The 15,888-nt window shown below is 38.0% G+C and overlaps 1 protein-coding gene across 2 annotated transcripts in view; it reads left to right on the top strand.

Moving 5' to 3' along the window:
- The window catches only part of AGBL4 (AGBL carboxypeptidase 4), a 1,479,620-nt gene that overhangs the window by 991,932 nt on the left and 471,800 nt on the right, over nucleotides 1-15,888 (top strand). The gene's annotated exons all lie outside the window — the stretch shown is intronic.

The following is a 15,888-nucleotide window of genomic DNA, read 5'->3' as shown; positions in this document are numbered from 1 at the left end:
GCAGGAAGTGACCTTGCTTCAGTCCATACTGGACCTGGGCCAAGGCTGAACACAGGAGGCAGGGCCTAATCCAACCAAGCCTTTGCTCACCTGGTCTGTGCACAAAGTCAAAGCATCTTCCATGCACCTATGTATGCACAATACAAAAGCCTATTTTTATTTCTAAAATCCTGCTTTCTGGCTGGAGTGGGAGTTAAACTTTATATTTCCTTCAATGTTCAATACCAAATGGCTTATGGGAACCCTGGCAGAGTGGTTTCAAATAAGCATTTTAATGTAGAATAAAGGTCAACGTGCTGGAATTTGAAACCATTAATCCCTTTGCTCTTAAGGAAGACTGTACTTTAACAGAATAAATAACAGATTAAATAATAAGAGTTCTTGAAATTCCAATGAGAAAAATTATATATTACATTGTTGAGAATTGAAACCAATGAGACCTTAATGTTCTCTCATTCAGTGTCCTATCTTAGGTTGCCAAGATTTAGAAGGTAAAGAGAAATCGTTCTTTTAATTTTCCATTGTTTTGAAGGTTGAGAGAATGTTTGAGTCTTTGAAGGTTAAGGGATCAATTATATTGGAAAATAAGCCCTTAGTTTTATGGGTAGAACAAGTGTATCACCATAGCCTGGAGAACAGAAACTCCATGTTAATTATTTCAACTTTCAGCGAGCACAGCCCCAGAAAGGGACAGAGAAAACCAACTATCAAAGTAAGCCAAAAAACTCTGCCCAATGTAATCACTCCAGGTGGTCATTCAAGACCTAGACCAGATACTACCTTCTCATAGAAGGTTCTTCTTACTTCTCAATCAGTGTTTATGGCTACTGCTGTTTACACATCCACTTTTCCTGATCGTCACTGTATCTGCCGTTCCCTTGCTCTGTTCTACATAAGATTTGAGTTCCTTGTTAATAAGAAGAAATGCCATCAATTATGCCTCAGCTGCATTCCAGACTATATACTAGTGTAATCTTTACGTTAACCCTATAAGGTAGAGGTGATTATCCCATTTTATAGATGAAGCACCAGAGAATTAAAGAGGCTGGATTATTTGCCCCAGGTTTCAATGGAAGCATAGTGATAGAGCCAAACTTCCAACCCAGGTCTGTGGTGGAGGTTCTTACACACAAAACACCAGAGGTTTGGATTTATCCTGAGGGAAATGGAGAATCATTGATGACATTTAGGTGAGGGAATGATTTGGTCAAACTTAAATTTAAGAATTTATGTCTGGCAGGAGAGACCAGTATGGGAAGATGAATGAGGAGACTGGTTACCATGATTTTGGCTAGAGATGAGGAAATTACCACAACAATGATAGTTGAGTTATTTAAAAAAGATATTCAGGGAGTGCCTGGGTGGCTCAGTTGGTTAAGCATCCAACTCTTGATTTCGGCTCAGGTCATGATCTCATAGTTCGTGAAGTCAAGCCCCGCATCAGACTCTGCTCTGGAAGTGAATAACTTGTGTGGGATTCATTCTCTCTCTCTCTCTCTCTCTCTCTCTCTCTCTCTCTCTCTCTCTCAAAATAAATAAACATTTTAAAAATAAATAAATAAATAAAAGAGATATTCAGGAGTTAGAATTGACAGGGGTCGGTAACCAATGGGCATGGAAAGGGGATTAGGCTTGGGATCAAGAACTGGTCTCTGGTTTGGGAGCCTGGATAGATTGTGCTGCCACCTACCATGATGGGAAGCACAGCTTACCTCAAAGATGGATGCTGAGAAAACTTTTCTACCAAAGAACCAAATTAAATAGAAGGTTAGAATCATCCTGCCCAATCCCTGAGTATTCATAACTTTCTGTGGTTGTATTCAGATATTCCCATTTTATAGGTGAGAACAAAAGAACAAAATAGGGGGCTTGCCTGAGTTCTTCCATGGAATCTGACCTATAAGGAGGACTAAATAACTACTTGTCAAGTGAGAATTTCAACTTTGTAATAGCCACTTTGAGCTGCCCTGTTTGATTGTTCACATTGTAACTTCTAACACTTTGGCTGCTCTTGGGACTCTGCAAGTGTGGATGGGAAAAGGGAGGAGAATATAAAGGACTAAGAACTGAAGGCCACTAAAGCTTCCTTGAAGAAAGCAGATTTGCTAGCTCCTGAAAGTGAAGCATAATACTTGAAAGAGAAAGCAAAATCCATAAAGAATACACTTAGTCCAATTTAGAATCTGAACTTATCAATCAACTGACTTGTTCTAGATGATAGAGTTGGTGTGGGACAGTGCACCCAACAGAGCACTCAACTGTGAGCTTTTGCCTCTCAGGCTTGTGTTCTTTTCACTTCACTATGCCTGCCTTCTGTTACTCCTAAATTCCCTGCATTTCACACCAGCTGAAAAACTAATTGTGCTTCCAAGCTTTGAAGTTGTTTTCTGTTCTTAGTGGTATACACAGTAAGTATTTTATGCCAATCCAGAAATAGGCAACATTATACTAGGCACATATAACCAAAATTTTCCATAATCTCTCCCAAATATGCATTGGTTAAAAACAGCTGAAACATTTTAAGCTAAAAGAGTCTTTAAAGCCATCTAATCCAATTCAATTCTTTTGCAGAGGGAAGAGCTAAAGTTTCAAATAGTTTAAATGACTTACACTCTGACAGTATGCACAAAGCCAGCACCTGAATTCAGGACTTTTTCTTATTCAAAGCAATAGAAAAAAAAAATGTAGATCAAGATCAAATTCCTCATTTTGCACATTTGAAAACTGAGTCTTATTCACATATTTATTAGTTTAATAAAAAGCCATTTACTGAGTTTCTACTGTATGCTGGGGACTGGAGGTACAATAATGAATAGGAAAGACTGGATCCCTGTCTCCCTGGGAATCTCAGTCTAGCAGGGAAAATGGCATAACATACTTAATCACAATGGAGTCACATGTGTGACAACAGATTATATACAGAGGAGAGATCACCTGGTCAGGGAAGTCTCTTTGAGGAAGTGATACTTCAACATAGTATAGTGGTTAATAACTCCAGCCAGACTGCATGGGTTAAAATCCTGACACTTACTAGCTGTGCGACCTTGGGTAAGTTATGTAACTTTCCTGGGTCTTAATGTCCCAATCTGTAAAATGGGGATAATAATAGTACCTACCTTCTAGAGCTCTGAGAAGGATGAAATTAGTTAATATTTATAAGGCACTTAGTGTTTGGCACATGGTAAGTGCTGCATAAGGAATTTTTAAATCAAATAGAAAAGAAGCTGAGATCCAAAGGATGAGAAGTTAACCAAAGAAACAGGAAGGCAGAGAAGTGTTCCTGGCAGAGAATAATACTATGTACAAACCGAGGAAAGAGAGAGACTAGGAACTGAAAGAAGCCAAGCATGGCTCAAAAAGAATGGGCCCTGCTGATGCTGAAAAGAGACATGCAGGGTCCAGATCAAGGGGGTTTAGGGTCTTGTAGATCATGTTAGAGTTTATCCCAAAACAGTGGGGGTTCTGGGAAAGATTTAAAGCACGGAATCTTGATCATGGTTAGGTTTTTGGTAGTCTTTCAGGCTGCTTTGTGGGATATGGATTCAGTGGGGGTAGGATGGGGTGCAGAGACCTAGTGAGAAAGAGAAAGTGAGTCAGGGTCAAGGGCAAGAAAGGACTCAGGCTTCCTGCCTTTCAAGCCAGAGCTTTTTCCACACTGCACAGCATTTTTCTAATGTGCTTTGATGGAGGCACGTCATGCCAAGTGCATTCTTTTCACTTCTGGACGTTTGCAGTGCTTACCCTTTGAGCTGCATCCCCTTCATTAAGTGAATGTCCTGTTCCCCTGACCAAGAATGTAATTACTGAAGGAGAGATCAGATTAAAATTGAGTTTCTGTAATGGGCCATTTGTTTGGAAGGGAGCCTGAAGGTATTTCTGAAGACTTTAATCAAAGGGGGAAAAAGCCAATAGAACTTTTGTGATGATGATGATTATTAGGGCAATTGAACTCCAGGCACAGCCAGCTTCTATATCAGTGAGTCATTGCTTGCTTTTCTGAGGCCCTTAATTGGATGAGATTTGTTTTCCTATGTAGTCTAGACTGTCAGGGATGGAAGAGACCTTAAAGGTCATCTAGTTCAACCTCACAACAGAGCTTGAGCTCTGGCTATGGCATTTTCATCAGTAATTCATCCAGTCCTTGCTCACATACCTGAACTGATGGGAAACTCATTGCCTTTAAAGATAACCCTTTCTATGATATAACAACCCTGAAAGGAAACTCCTCTTTCTATGGAAGTGAACTCAGTCTCTAGATCCCAGTCTTGTATCTGTCTTGGTTCTGCCTCTGGAGCTATGTGGGGATTATCTGCCCCTCTCTGCTTCAGAAGGGCTATGGAAAGATCTTTAAGCAGCTGTGTGTTCCCGAGCCTTCTCTTCAGCAACTATATTTTCAAGTGTGTGTCCCTATATCTTAGTAATGGGAAACACAGGCTGTTGTAACAAAGAAACATAACAGTAGTACAGTGACTTAAAGAATGGATGTTTATTCATCTTTCACAAATTGGTTCTGAATTGAACAGTCTAGGTTGGCATCCAGCTCTACTTCCCACAGTTATTTAGTAACTGATGTTCCTTCCAGTGCCCTAATTCACCTTCATCTAGGGCATTGCTATCATCTGCAGAGTCAAATTCAGGCCCCCTCAGGTTCCAGCTAGTAGAAAGAGGAAAAAAAAGATAGAGAGATAAAGCCCACTGTCTTAAGACTTAGGCCCAATGTGGCACACATCACTTCCACTTGCATTCCACTGATTGGAGTGTTGTTACGTGGCTAGACTTCACTGCAGTGAGAATGCTCTTAGGAAATGTGGTCTAACCATATGCCCAAGAGGAGACGGAGAAGAGATTCAGACATCCACCAGCTCCCACTATGCCTTGTGAGGCCACGGGAGCAGGTTGTAGCTTGGATGAACCCCTTACTTCTATTGCCAGTTTCATTCTCTTTGGCTCTTCCTAAGGCATGTTTCAGAAAATGAATGTAGTAGAGAGCAGAGAGCATTTGGATGCAGACATCCCAGCCCCATTCTTATTAACTGAGCTCTGGAGCTTGTTTTTAACTTCTCTAAATACCTATTTCTTCATTTATGAAATTGGGAGAAAAGTGTGTATCCCATGAGTTCTTGTGAAAGTAGGAAGGAATAAATGATGCAATTACACTTTTTGAAATGCAGATAAACATGAAATAGTTTAGCTTCAATCTTCAAACTGTTGGCTTTAAGTGTTCTCTGACTACCCAACCTAAAGTTTTTCTTTTTTTTTCTCTCTCTTTGGATCACCCAAAGAAGTTGATTATCTATTACCATTTCAAGCAGAAACCTACTGTGGAGGGCTCTTAAGACAGTTTTTTACTTTACATTCATTTGCAATCTGAGGAACAAATAGAAGAGTTTGATAGTGACCAGTATTATTTGCAGTAGCATCAATTTTGGCAAGACCCATCATTGGTGGCAATATCTATTTATCACACGGTTGCCATGTGCCAGGCTTTTTTCCAAGTGCTTTATATATAGTTTTTGATTGATTTTTATAATATGCCTGTGAAATAGGCATTTCATCTCCAATTTATGGATGAGAGACCTCAAGCTCAGAGAGTTAAAGTATATTGGTCAGGGTCTTACAGCTGGCAAGTGGCAGATCCAGGATCTGTTTAAGACTAAGAACTCTTCCTTTGAGTTGAGAAGATTTATCAATTCATGGACCAAATCATGTACAGTTCTGTCTGGTCATTGGCTTACTCAGCACATATAGTCCTTTTTATATGCTGGGCACTGTTCTAAATACTGGATAATGGAGTCAAGTAGGTCATCTTAGCTGATGACGTCAACTCATTCTTAATAGAGAAAACGGTAACCATATGATGAGATATAAAAATTCACCAGTCTACTTGCACGTGCATCCATACATTGATTTTATTTACGCCAGAATGAAAACATACCATTGCTCCTGTCTGAAGTTAACTTCCTGTATTCTAGACCCTATCTGATTGCTATAATTATTCCTTTCTTATCTATATCTTAAATTTATCATTTTCAGGATTTTCCTATATTCAAACAAATAAGTAATAATATTTTCTGTTTTTAGATAGGGAGAGAAGGATAAAGAGTGTGACCTCACATTTCCCTCTGGCTACATCCCATTTCTCTGCCCCACTGTATAGCAAACCTTCTCCAATGAATTATCTATACTCATTCTTCTCACTCCCTCACTGTGCATCAGTCTTCTTAGTCCATTCAGGTTGAGCTTCTATTCCCAATTATCCTCTGAAATAGCCTTTATCAAGATCATCCTAGACCAGCATCCTGCCAATTCCAATGGTTATTTCTCTTCCTTCATGGTCCTAGAGATCCCAGCAACATTTCACACCATTGACTCATGTTCCTTCTTAAAATATTTTCTTCTCTAGGATTTTAAGACACGACACTTCCTTGGTCCTCCTTCTCCTTCTCTTCTTAATTATCATCTTCAGTAATTTCTCAGAATCCTTTGATGGCTCCTTATCTACTATAGTTTGAATGTTGAAGTATTATGGCCACTCTGCCTTCTTCTCTTTACCTTTATCCAGCTATGCTGATTCTCCAAGTAATCCAATCTGTTCCTATAGCTTTATGTGTCAGTTATACACTAATGAATTCCATATCTACATTTTCAGCTTTAACTTCTCCTGAACTCTAGATTACTATGATCAAACTGCCTATGCTACATCTCTATCCAGATGTCTAATAGGTATGTCAAAATAAATACATTCAAGTCTTTGACTCAAGTCTTTTCCATCATAATATATGGCTCCAGGTAAAAACCTAGGGGCCATCATTAATTTCTGTCTTCCTCTCAAACCTCAAATCCAGTATATTAGTGAGTCTTGCTAGCTCTATCTCTACTATATATTCTAATCCAGTCACTTTCTTCCAATTCTTCTGCCATAACCCTAGTCCACATCACTATCACATCTTGCTTGGACTACTGAAACAGCTCCTGACTGATCTCCTTGCTTCTTGACCTGTACAGTCCACTCTCCACACAGCAGCCAGATCATATCATTCTCTGCCTAATACTTTTCAATGGCTTCCATTCTAACTAAAATAATACCTAAGGTTTTATTGTGATCAGTAAGGCCCTACAGGACTTGGCTTCTGCCTATTTCTCCTACCTCTTTGTCTTCACTTAGTCGCTAAAATCTAGCTACTGTGACCTTTTTACACAAACACAGCAAGTTTATTCTTTCTCCAAGACTTGGAACTCTTTCCATAGGGGAATTTTCATCATTCAGCCAAGGTCATCTCTGTAGGGAGAATTTTCCTGATCATTCTAGTTAAATGAAATGCACCATCTTTTAGCTAGTTACTATCACACGATGTTATTTAATTTTCTTCACGGCCTGTATCAGTAGCTGAAATTATTGTATTTAATTTTTGTTTACCATGTAAGACTGTTTTCTCTTGCTACAATGTAAACCCCTTGGGAGCATGGCCTTTGTTTTATTCATTGCTATATCCCCAGCACCTAGAATAATGCCCAGCTTCCTTAGTAAACATTTAACAAATATCCGTATATTAATCAATTGGATCTCTGCTCTCAAGGTCTTTAGCGTAATGAGAGTGACAGAAATGTGAACAATGACCACCTAGTATGATCCGTGCTGTAGCAGAGAGAAGCCCAGGACTTACAGGAGGCCAAAAGCAGCACCAAACCAAGCTAGTGGCATCATATGAGGTGAAACTAGAGCTAAAGTTTGAAGGATTAGTTGGTTTTAGCCAGGTGAAGAGTGGAGGAAGAAGAACACTGTATAGAGGCATAGTAAACCCATGTGGTGCATGGCTTATCAGGGTAGGAGTAATGGAAAAGGAGAGAATCAGAGTAGCCAGTACAGGAGAGGCCTAATGTGATAGGCTTAGGATTTTGATATTTACGTTTAAATGGAGAGTCAAGGAAGCAGCCAAGTTAATGAGCCTCAGGGAGAGTTCTGCCTTGGAATATCCAGGAAGTTTTTGTAGAAGAAGCAACACTTGAAATAGATTTTGAAAGATGAGTAGGAATTTCCCAGATAGCAAAGAAGGAAATGCCATTTTAAGCTGTGGAAATGACATAAGCAAAGGCATAGAGGTGTGTGTGTGAAAGTACATGAGATGTTCCAGGAACTGTGAATAAATGTACACTGTGGCTGGAAGTCAGGTGGAGAATAGGCAGACATGAGAGTGGAAAGTTTTGTTAGGCTCAGGACAAAAGAGCCTTGAAGGACATGCCCATAAATTTAGACCTTACCCTATAGGAATTGTTGAAATCCAAAGGATTTGCAGTACCTGTGTCAAGAGACAGTGGAGACCAGAACCCTGCCTCTGCCTCTGCCTCTGCCTCTGCATCTCTGCTCTCTGGCCTCTGCCCTCTCATCAGCCAAAGAGAGGATTGGACCAGATGATCTCTAAAAGATCCTTTCCACAGCTGTGAAATTTCTTAGGCTAAGTAAGTAGCACCATCTGTTTTGTTAAGGGGGTAAACAGAGTTAGTCTATCAACATGCTGAAAGGCAGAATCGCTGCTCTAAAGCTAAATTTCCCCTGGGACACTCATTTCTGTGCTGACCTCTCAGGCCGGTGGAGCCAGCAGTAATAAGTTATTGATGCTGGCATGCCTCCCCTCCACCTGCCCATTCCTATGCCTGGGAGTACCTCAGTGAAGAGTTATGAAGGTCTTATAAATTGAATTCCCCTCTATCTTATCTCACACTTTATGGAGATACTAGATATTTCTTAACTTGGCTAGGAAAAGATAATGCAGCATCATTTGTCCCAGCCACAGGCTCTCAGTATTGACCAACAGGTTGGTAGCAAAGGTGGAACATTTGCCTCTAAAGAGAGATTGCTCAAGACAATCTTCCTGCTCTCTTAGGAGAGACTTATTTTGTCTTTCATGTTTTTATTTGTTATTAGCCTTATCCTGTGGTATTTGAAATATTCTCTTCAGAAGTATAGAAGCTTAGACCCTTTCCACACTGTTCATGCAGGCATTATCAGCACATACACATAAAGGATCTTCCATGTACCAGGCACTGTGTTAGATAATGAGAATAAGAAAGAAGTCAGACACAACCCCCACCCACAAGGGGCCCCTAATTTGATGAAGGAGGCAGAAACATAAACAGATAGTTAGGCATCAGTTGTTAGTTACCACAGTAGAAAAGATATTCATTTATCCAATCTAAATTTATGGAATGAATAAGAAAAATCTCTGACCTCAATTAGCTCATAGACTAGTCTTTCACAATGATGAAGATGCATTCTATTTTCGGTACATGTATACAGTGTTCAGAGCATGTAAAAATTTTACCTCCTGGGACAGAGGAGTGAGAGGATGGGTCAGAGAAAGTTTTATGGAGAAAGTAGTATTTGTGTTAAATCTTGAATAATAAACAGGATTTTTACGAGGCTGTCTTAAGGGTGTTGCGGGAAGGGAACAGCATGAGGAAAGAGAAAGTAAGAACATTCTAGGTAGAGTGTCAGCATAAGAAAACCTAGACATATGAAAAAGTTTGCTGTGTTCATGGAACCACACGAAGATCCCTGAGTATGTCTGCATTTTTATCTTTTAACATGGTTGTATTGTATCCTGCAACCTTGTTAAACTCACTTAGTAGTTCTCATAGCTTTTCTATACATTCTGTCAGGTTTTTCATATTTCTATGACAGTTGTTTTATGGCCCAGAATGTGGTCTAACATGGCAATGTCTACATGCACTTCAGAAAAATATATATTCTGCTGTTACATATGAGTTGAGTATTTAATAAATGTCGATTAGGTCAAGTTCGTTGACAGTGGTGTTAAGTCTTCTATATCCTTCCTGATTTTCTATGTATGTATTCTATCAATTACTGGGAGAGGAGTATTGAAATCTTTGACTGTAATTGTGGGTTTTATTCAATTGTATCAGCTTTTGCTTCCTGCATTTTGATGCTCTAGTGTTAGATGCATAAGTAATTAGCATTTTTATGTCCTCTTAATGAATTGACACCTTTATTATTATGAAGTTACCCTCTTTATTCCTGATAGTCTTTGCTCTAAAGTCAATTGTGTCTGATGTTAATATAGCCACTTCAGCTTTTATTTCTTTATTAGTGTTAAAATGGTATATCCTTTTTCCAAACTTTTACTTTTAATCTCTTTGTGTCTTTATGTTTGAACTACATTTCTTACAGGCAGCATATAGTTGGATCTTGCTTTTGTTAGTCAATCTGGCAATCTCTGTTTTTTTAATTACAGTGTTTAGACTGCTTACATTTAACTTTTCTTTTACATTTTTTAGTTTTTTATTTAAATTCCAGTTAGTTAACATACAGTGTAATATTAGTTTCAGGTGTACAGTTAAGCAATTCAACACGTACATACAACAACTGGTGCTCATCTTAGCCAAGTGCCCTCCTTGATCCTCATCACCTATTTAACCCAACCCATCTCCCCTCTGCTAACCATCAGTTTGTTCTCTATAGTTAAGAGTCTGATTCTTGGTTTGCCTCTCTCTTTTTTCCCCTATGATTGTTTTGTTTCTTAAATTCCATGTATGAGTGATTACACAGCCATAAAAAAAAATCTTCCCATTTGCAATGACAGGGATGGAACTAGAGAGTATTATGCTAAGTGAAATAAGTCAAAGAAAGACAAATACCATATGATTTCAATTATATGTGGAATTTAATGTGATTATTGATAGGGTTAGATTTAAATCTATAATTTTGCTCTTTGTTTTTCATTTGTCCCATCTGTTCTTTATTCCTTCTTTTCTCTTTTACTACTTTCTTTTGTGGTATTTTGGAGTATTTTTTGAGTTTTTTTTTTCTTTTGGCTTCCTTTTTTATCTCCTTTGTTGATTTATTAACTATAACGCAATTGTGTTATTTTTGTGGTTGATTTAGAGCTTGTAGTATATGTCTTTAACTATCATGGACTACCTTCAAGCAACATGACACTACTTCATATATAGTATAACAACTTTACAATAGTATATTTCTATTTCTTCCCTTCCAGCCTTTGTGCTATTGTGGACATACCTTTTACATGTCTTATAAACCCCATACTATATGATTATTTTCTATAAACATTGAATTATCTTGTAAAGTTATTTAAGTAATAAGAAACATCCTTTATTTATCTATGTAAGTACAATTTTGATTCTCTTAATTATTTTGTGGTAAATAGATTTCTATCTGCTATCCTATTCCTGCTACCGGTGGGACTTCCTTTAATATTTCTTAGTGTATGGGTCTGCTAGTAATTGATTCTTTTAGGTTTTTTTCTGAAAAACCTTAACTTGCCATAGTCTTCAAAGATATTTTTGGTAGAAAAGAATTCTGGCTTGAAAGTTGTTTTTTTTTTCTTTCAGTATTTCAAAGATGTTGATCTGTCATCTCACTTACATAGTTTCCAAGAGAAAATTATTTTCATCCTTCCTTTTGTTTCTCTGCACATAAGGTTTCTTCCTTTGGCTGATTTCAAGACATTTTTGCTTTGAAAATGTTTATTATGATGTAGTGTAGTTTTCTTTATGTTTCTTTTACTTGGGAGCTCATTGAGTTTCTTGGATCAGAAGGTTTGTAGTTTTCATGAAATTTGGAAAATTTTCACCCATTATCACTTTAGATACTTTTTAGGTTCATCCCTCCTTTTGGCAGTTCCAATTCCTGTATATTAGGATTATTTAAGTTGTCCCACAGCTCACTGACCCTTTGTTAATTAGGGATTGGGGCAGGAGGGAGTCTCTCTGTGTGTTTCTTTTTGGATATTTTTTATTGCTATGTCTTCAAATTCACTAATCTTTTCATCTCCAGTGTCTAATTTGCCATTATTTCCACCTAATGTATTTTAATCTCAGGTATTGTAGGTTTATCAACAGAAGTTCAGTTTGGGTCTTTTTTACATCATTCATGTCCCTTCTGAGCTTTTGGAACACATAGAATACAGATATAATGACTATTTAAATGTCTTTTTCTGCTAATGTTAATATCTGTATCAATTCTGGGTCCATTTTGATATGACTTTTCCCCCCAGAAAGAATTTCCTAATTCTTAGCAGTCCTGATTTTTTTAATTGGATGTAAAACATTCATTAGATGGCATGATTTTAACCTGTTGGGTTATAGACATTTCATATTCTTAAAAATGTTCTTAAAGTTTCTTCTGAGATGTGTTAAGTTACTTTAGAAATAGTTTGGTTATTTCAAGTCTTGCTTTTAAATTAATTAGGTGGTTTCAGAGTAGTGTTTTGCCTAGCGTTAATTATTCCCCACTACTGAGGCAAATCCCGTGTAGGTATTTTACTCAAATCTACTGTGAATTGTAAGGTTTTTCCAGTTTATCTGGTAGGAATAGGCATTGCTTCTAGCCCCTTGTGAGTATCAGGCACTATCTCCTCTAATCCTCTGAGATACTTCTTTCCCCAGCCTTCATTTTCTCACATACATGTACAGATCATTATTCTGCTGAATACTCAAGGGGAACCCTTGACAGATCTCCAGAGTGTTTTCTGTCTTCAGCTCTGTCCTCCCTCTCCAGTTCTCTCACCTACAAACTCTAACCATCTTAGTGTTTCCAGACTCTAGGCATCATCTCCTCGACCCAGGTTGTTTGCCAGACTCTGTTTGGGTTTCTCTCCCTGTGCCAGCTCCTAAAAACTTTCACGCATAAGCTGGAGCAATCCTGTGGCCCACCACATTGGTTTTCCATCTCATAGCCATCCATCACTGTCCTTAATTGCCTGATGTCAAATGTCTCAAAAATCTTTATATATAGTTTTTTTTTTAATCTGGTTATTGGTTGTTGCAAGTAGTAGGGTAATTCAGTCCCTATTATTTTATCTCAACCAGAATTGTAAGTCCTCCCAAATTCTTAATTACGTAATTATAAGTCCTTCCATATATAAATTCTAGTCACCTCTTTATTTTTATCTTCCTCTACTCCCTTGTGCTCACTGTCCACTGTAAAATACAGCAGATACCATGTTGTGGCACTTTTCTGTGTTCCCTTTGCCCACAAGGCCTTCCCCATTTTCTATCTCTTCCTTCTGAGTAACTCCTATGCACTTCTTCAGACATAGTTTAGCACTATATACTCCTACTCGTTTTACCTTTCACCCCTAAATCAGGTTATGAGCTTTGCATCTCTTTATCAGAATTGTTTCTGCATGTTTCAAATAGTATTTCATGGAAGTAAAGATGGATGTTATAAGGTAGCTGAGATTTAATTGGAAAATGTTAAGGAGTATTAAATAGTTTTATGTTAATTTATTATTTAAAGTAATTTCTTTTTTAAATTTTATTTTTAAAATTTGCATCCAAGTTAGTTTGCATATAGTGCAACAATGATTTCAGGAGTAGATTCCTTAATGCCCCTTACCCATTTAGCCCATCCCGCCTCCCGCAACCTCTCCAGTAACCCTCTGTTTGTTCTCCATATTTAAGAATCTCTTAAGTTTTGTCCCCTCCCTGTTTTTATATTATTTTTGCTTCCCTTCCCTTGTGTTCATCAGTTCTGTCTTAAAGTCCTCATATGAGTGAAGTCATATGATATTTGTTCTTCTCTGACTGACCAATTTTGCTTAGCATAATACCCTCTAGTTCTATCCACGTAGCTGCAAATGGCAAGATTTCATTCTTTTTGATTGCCAAGCAATACTCCACTGTATATGTATACCACATCTTCTTTATCCATGCATCCATTGATAGACATTTGGGCTCTTTCCATACTTTGGCTATTGTCGATAGTGCTCCTGCTATAAACATTGGGGTGCATGTGCCCCTTTAAAACAGCGTAACTGTATCCCTTAGATAAATACCTCCTAGTGCAATTGCTGGGTCATAGGGTAGTTCTATTTTTAGTTTTTTCAGGAACCTCCATATTGTTATCCAGAGTGACTACACCAGTTTGCATTCCCACCAGAAGTGCAAAAGAGATCCTCTTTTAGGGTGCCTGGGTGGCTCAGTCGGTTAAGCATCTGACTTCAGCTCAGGTCATGATCCTGCCATCTATGAGTTCAGGCCCCATGTCAGGCTCTGTGCTGACAGCTCAGAGCCTGGAGCCTTCCTCGGATTCTGTGTCTCCTTCCCTCTCTGCCTCTCTCCCACTCATGCTGTCTCTGTCTCTCAAAAATGAATAAATTTTTAAAAATAAATGAAAAAAAAAAGGAAATCACTTTCTCCACATCCTCACCAACATCTGTTGTTGCCTGAATTGTTAATGTTAGCCATTCTGACAGGTGTAAGGTGCTATCTCATTGTGGTTTTGATTTGTATTTCCCTGGTGATGAGTGATGTTAGGCTTTTTTTCATGTGTCAGGTGGCCATCTGGATGTCTTCTTTGGAGAAGTCTCTATTCGTCTTTTGCCCATTTCTTCACTGGATAATTTGTTTTTTGAGTGTTGAGTTTCATAAATTCTTTATAGGTTTTGGATACTAACCCTTTATCTGATATGTTGTTTGCAAATATCTTCTCCCATTCTGACTGTTGCCTTTTAGTTTCATTGCTTGTTTCTTCACTGTGCAGACACTTTTTATATTGATGAGGTCCCAAAAGTTCATTTTGCTTTTGTTTCCCTTGACTCCAGAGACATGTTGAATAAGAAGTTGCTGTGACCAAGATCAAAGAGGTTTTTGCCTGCTTTCTCCTCGAGGATTTTGATGGCTTCCTGTCTTACATTTAGGTCTTTCATCCACGTTGAGTTTATTTTTGTTTATGGTGTAATAAAGTGGTCCAGGTTCATTTTTCTGCATGTCACTGTCCAGTTTTCCTAGCACCACTTGCTGAACAGACTGTCTTTATTCCATTGGATACTCTTTCCTGCTTTGTCAAAGATTAGTTGGCCATATATTTGTGGGTCCATTTCTAGGTTCTTTATTCTGTTCAGTTCATCTGAGTGTCTGTTTTTGTGCCAGTACCATACTGATTACAGGTTTGTAATACAGCTTGAAGTCTGGGATTGTGATGCCTCCTGCTTTGGTTTTCTTTTTCAAGATTGCTTTGGCTATTCCGGGTCTTTTCTGGTTCCACAAATTTTAGGATTGTTTAGGATTTTAGGATTTTAGGATTGTTTGTTCTAGCTCTGGTTCTTGTCCTTTCTTTTACTGATGTGATGAATCACACTGATTGTTTTGCGGATATTGAACCAGCCCTGCATCCCTGGTATAAATCCAGCTTGGTCATGGTGAATAAATTTTTCAATGTATTGTTGGATCCCGTTGGCTAATATCTTCTTGAGGATTTTTGCATCCATGTTCATCAGGGAAATTGATCTATAGATCTCCTTTTTAGTGGGGTCTTTGTCTGGTTCTGGAGTCAAGATAATGCTGGCTTCATAGAAAGAGTTTGGAAGTGTTCTTCCATTTCTATTTCTTGGAACAGCTTCAAGAGAATAGGTGTTAACTCTTCCTTAAATGTTTGGTAGAATTTCCCTGGAAAGCCATCTGGCCCTGGACTCTTGTTCTTGGGGAGATTGTTGATTACTAATTCGATTTCTTTACTGGTTATCGGTCTGTTCAAATTTTCTATTTCTTCCTGTTTCAGTTTTGGTAGTGTATGTTTCTAGGAATTTGTCCATTTCTTCCAGATTGCCCATTTTATTGGTGTACAATTGCTCACAATATTCTCTTATTATTGTTTTTATTTCTGCTCTGTTGGTTGTGATCTCTCCTATTTCCTTCTTGATTTTATTTATTTGGGTTATTTCCTTTTTCTTTTTGATCAAACTGACTAGTGGTTTATCAATTGTGTTCATTCTTTCAAAGAATCAGCTTCTGGTTTCATTGATCTGGTTTTTTTTTGGTTTCGATAGCATTAATTTCTGCTCCAATCTTTATTATTTCCTGTCTTTTGCTGTTTTTGGATTTTATTTGCAGTCCTTTCTCCAGCTCTTT

This window comes from Prionailurus bengalensis, chromosome C1 (genome assembly GCF_016509475.1).
Source record: "Prionailurus bengalensis isolate Pbe53 chromosome C1, Fcat_Pben_1.1_paternal_pri, whole genome shotgun sequence".
NCBI lineage: Eukaryota > Metazoa > Chordata > Mammalia > Carnivora > Felidae > Prionailurus > Prionailurus bengalensis.
This window is presented reverse-complemented; position numbering and strand designations above follow the sequence as displayed.